Genomic DNA, 5,000 nt, shown 5'->3' with positions numbered 1-5,000 from the left:
AGTCCTGCGAGCGACCTCAGGTGGTAACTAATATTGCAAGAAAACAGCTTTCGAAAGAGACGCTTTATCACCAAAGTGGCCACGGCTGCGACCATTGATAACGAATTCAGCCTTACTGGGGTGGCGGACAGTAGTTTGTCAACCCCAAATTTCTCCCTGCATTGTCTCAGTCGTCCAATCAGAGTCACGCCTCCTTCATGTTGACAAACTTCAAAAACACATTCACGAAGCCAGGAAAGGTTGAAAGATGCAAGAATGAAAGCCGTGGTGAACAAACGTTTGTGCATTCATGCCGCTTTTATTAGTTAGTAGGACTTTGTACGTAGTAGGCTGTGTGCGATTGTAACTGTAATGTATTTATCAAGCCTTCAAGGAATTGACATCATTCCCATGGGTCTCCCAACACGACTGTTTTCTCTCAGAAGCTAATAATTAAATTTCACTGGCTTCAGTAAGTCCAGCAACCAAATATTCTTAGCACAATATCCTATGAGAACAAAGTTTATTTGCATGGTAATTCCTTGAAGGCTTTAGTCAATGCAGTCATGTCAAGAGACCCAGGGGAATGAAGAAATTTGCGGTTGACAAACAGCCGTTGAAGCCAATAATGGCCACTTTGGTGATAAAGCGCCCCTTTGAAAGCTGTTTTCTTGCAATCGAGTGAACAAACTACGGCCTCAGGTTGCTTGTAGGACTGCTATTGCATTACATGTAGTCTCTGGACAGCCTTGGGATTTTATGACACCATTGACAGCCGAGAACTTAACAAATGGCTCAATGGGGTCTGATCTGGAAAAAAAGCACGCAGGAAGGATTGAAGCTATCCACAATGGCAATAAGGTTTGGCTTTTTAATTGAGAATTTTTTCATATACCGGTAATTATCTTCTCCTTTTATCGGGATTCCCATACAAATCCGTATATTTTTGGAGGCCATCAAGGCTGCTGCCTAAGAACATTTTCTGGGAGTCCTTTGGGCTTCCAAAATTACAAGTTAGTAGCCCAAGTCATTTTTTCAAGAGCCCAGAATTAATTAATTCCAGCTGGGATCATATTTACAAGAAAGTGAGGATGAATCAAGTAAGGCGCCCGTTTGGCCTTCTTGTTCAGAAATTTGGTCGCCCGCGCTCGCAAATAAGGCACCCCAGGCCTGTGAATAAAAGTGAACTTTTTGAATGCATATCATTAATAAGCAATCACATGATTTTTCTTGTGCTTATTTATTCCAAACTGCACTCAAAATCATGTGATTAAGAAATTAATACCTATAGGGATGATACATGTATCTGTTTACAAACATTGCTTTAATTTTTTATTCAAATGTGCCAACCACAGGAACAAAAGACCTTTTGTTTCGACAGCCAGTGAGGTTCTGGACCTTGGCACATTAATGATAATAGCTGACGTCAACAATATCTTCACTATGGGGATGTTTCTTGTGACATCACCCGTTGTTATCAATACAGATTATGGCAACCAAAATCTAATTGGCTGTTGAAACAATGACTTCTTTCATTTCGTGGTTGGCAAATTTAAATTTCAATGGAAATGTGACGTCAATGTTTGTAAACAAGAAATATTGATAATTAAAAATTAATTAAGTCACTTTAGATCATTTTATTGCCATTTCTTTGACTTCCATTCCTGGCAATTTTTTTTTTTTTTCTGAAAAATCTTTTGGCATTAGACAGAGTAAAATCTATAGGTATCACTCTTATGACAGAGAGGATTAAAGGGGATATAGTTTTTGAGTGGACATAGATGTTGTTAACCTGCCGGGAGCCACTTGGGGAGTGAAAGGGTTTGTTAACAAGATCTACAGTCATGGACGCATAAGGTGCGACAGACCTGCTTCTTGAACAGAAATTTTCACTTGATCTTATTTCTGGAGTAATAAAGTATTTAACCTATTGACAAGTAAAATCATGTGGCGTGAGACAGAGTCAAAGGGTTAATGATTTTGCCTCCCCCTCTCTCCCCCCACCCACTCCATTCACTGTTACGTAAAGACTAGTTCAGTTAGGAGTCGTGCTGTGTGGAAAACCTCCCATTTCAGCCCAACATTGAATGGCGGGGAGGGGGGAGGGGTTTGAAAGTCCGTGAACTGTGCATCTAAGTGTCCCAAATGAATTTGTCACTGATTGTAGGTCAAGTAAAAAACTATCTGCCCTTTCCGTCCTAAGATTGGTACTAAAATATTTTACTTTGTCTAATGCCAGATGATTGTACTCATCAATGGAGATCGGTTCAGGGGTGATTTAAGGGTTAAAATACCACAGGAACAGGGGGTTGTGAGATGGGGCCAATTAAAATCTCTATCCAAGGAGACTTGAAAGTCTAATGATTTTCAGGCAGGCTCATCTTGATTATTTTAAGACCCTCAGTGTGGGGCCACCTGGGATTCAACCACTCGTGTTTCTAAAAATGTTTTGTGTGCAGTAACACAGTCCATGTTATAAAGAGATTATCCTAGTCAAGCTCATGTGATCGTCTGACCAAATCTCCTCTTCATTATCCAGGGCATGCATGTACTGTATCTTTGGGTCCAGGGCCCAGCGTTAATTCTTTAAGGTAAATTTTAATTGACCAGTCTGGCGTACTCCCAAAAGGGTCATTCAGGTATGTTTCCATGGGCAAACATCATTATCAGGTTTTAAGTGAAATGGAATTCTCATAAATCAGCTGCTGCAACCACAAAATGACTCCGAAAAGAACATTTGGTATGGCATCGTAAAGAACAAAAACTCCTACCTTATTGAATGAAATGAATGCATGTGTACTTGAAGAGCAGGTTCTAGACAAAAGAGTGAAGGGATCCACACACTTAAAAAGACCTGTTGGTAGAGCATTGCACCTGGCATAGCAGAGGTCATAGGTTCGAATCCTGCTGGAGCCAGCTGCCTACTGCATTTCCTTCTGACAACCAGTTGCTAATGACGTACATGTACATTGTACTAAGAGTGGAAATACATGAACCCCTCTTCAACTGACAATTTTTTTTTTCTTTTTTAATTTGAAGGAAAATAGTTTAAGAAAAGATGCAGAGGCACTTCAATCTAAGGTACTGTTCATGGAAAAGACATGTGTAGGACGTTATAGAACAACAAGTTGCTGTTAGGCTAAAAAGTCGCAATGTGCAAAAAATAATTAGCAATTATTCCTCGAGCATTAAAAACGCCCCCAAAATATAGAAAACCAAACTAAAAACGCCCCCAAAAAAATAATGACGTGCACGTTTACCATTTGGCAGAGCATGGTACATATTTGCTGAATGGCTAAGCCAGTGAAAACTCTTGAATTGCATTATCCAATGATCCAGTTTTTAATAACAAGCAGTATTGTTGCTTTTTCCTTTAGGTAGATACACTTAGACAAGAAGTTGAAGTACTCAGACTGAAGAAGAAGCTGAAGGTTGATTTAGTTATTTTTTTTTACTTATAATAATGTGACTTCCACATAAAAAGCGGCAGGATACTTGGAGACCAATCTGGGTGTGGCCCAGGCTTTTTTTGACCCCTAAAAGAGACCATATTAAAACACAAAGAAATAAAAAATACAGTGACTTTTAATGGTGCCCAGAACACCCTAAGTGAGACCAAAGTCCAAAATTTACACCCCTAAGCGAGACGACGAGCATCCCTCCCCTTTTTATATGGGAGTCTCCCCCCCCCCCCCCCCCCCGACAATTTAGGGTTCGTACTTAAGTGAAAAATGTAAATTTGACCTACCAGGTTCAGGCCTCTGATCGGCCACTATTTTTGTTGGTTCTGTACTCTGCTCCCGTATTTATTTATTTTTATCTTCTCGGACAGATGGAACTCTGTACATATACATTAATTTGTTTCCTTGTTTTAAAGGCTCTTCTTTTTCTGGGCAGGAGCTTGAGGATGAAAATGAAGCATTAATTTCTTCTACTGAAAGTATTCAATCAGAAAATTTGAGGAAACAAGCTTTGATGTGAGTCAAATTGAGGACTTCTTTTTCGAGTGATTTCACGTATAACAATGTCATTGTTGGCGAGAAAACAGCGATCCCGCAGATCTTGTCTTGGAAGTAGTAATCAGCGGCACAAACAAGTGTGCGCCCATTCTTGGCATTCATCTGTTCTAACTGGTATGAATGGTGACTCTGGTGTCGGGTTCAGAGTTTGCTTGATACCCATGGGAAGGACATGAAGCAGTTTAGTACGCCTGTGGAAACGTTCGTGCTAGTGTAATTACCGGAGCCAATGTAAAAAAAGACTTGCATAAAGAAATAGACGAGGATTCGGAAATAATTAATAAGGAGCCCACTTAGCCTTTTCGTCGATGTTCAATTCTCGTTTTTTATTTATTAATTTTAATTTTTATATCCCGACTTTACTCTCGAGTTTATTTCCGACTTCTCCCCCCTACTTTTTCTCGGCTTTTTCTTCGACCTTTTTCTCGACTTTTCCTAACGATTGTATGGCGATACCTTTACTTAGGCTTGAAGGGCGCTATTACACTGTGCAATTTTTTGTGCAGCTTGTCACGCAACGCCATTGCGAGACAAGTTGCACGAATCATTGCCCAATGTAACATACCTTACAAGGGCCAAAAACGTTGCGAGACCAGTTGCAGAAACCGTTGCAGAAAAGTAGAATTGAGTTTTACTTTCCGCAACTGTCAGGGGCACCCAACGGGAATATAGTTCAAAACCACTTAAACATAGCATTGTTAAACGTATTTTAGTATTTAAACGGTAGATATAGGCATATTTTTATCCCCTAATTTTTTTTAATCTGTTCGGATCTCCTAGCTGAAAGTTTAGTGATTCGAAAATTCTAGGGATCAAAATTGACCTTTTCGAAAATTTCAGCCAGAAAAAAGGCTCCCGAAAATTCTAGGTGACCTTTTTAGGGTAAAAATCCGTTAAAATGGTCAATTATACCATTTTTTCAGATGTTCGAAAATCCTAGGACAGGCAGGCAAGCAAGAAATTTTACAGCAAATGTTCCGAAAATTCTAGATCTCAAATCGT

The 5,000-nt window shown here is 39.7% G+C and overlaps 1 protein-coding gene and 1 long non-coding RNA gene across 2 annotated transcripts in view; one reads left to right on the top strand and one right to left on the bottom strand.

Moving 5' to 3' along the window:
• Nucleotides 1–5,000, bottom strand: part of LOC138001634 (protein NLRC5-like) — a 353,269-nt gene that overhangs the window by 257,664 nt on the left and 90,605 nt on the right. The window lies entirely within an intron of this gene.
• Nucleotides 2,900–4,547, top strand: LOC137979245 (uncharacterized). Its single transcript, XR_011118273.1, has 3 exons — nt 2,900–3,060; nt 3,357–3,410; nt 3,877–4,547. It is a non-coding gene; the product is annotated as an uncharacterized lncRNA (long non-coding RNA).

The sequence above is a fragment of the Montipora foliosa genome, chromosome 1 (genome assembly GCF_036669935.1).
Source record: "Montipora foliosa isolate CH-2021 chromosome 1, ASM3666993v2, whole genome shotgun sequence".
Taxonomy (NCBI): Eukaryota; Metazoa; Cnidaria; class Anthozoa; order Scleractinia; family Acroporidae; genus Montipora; species Montipora foliosa.
The sequence above is the reverse complement of the archived record's forward strand: the minus strand, read 5'-3'. Positions and strand labels throughout refer to the sequence as shown.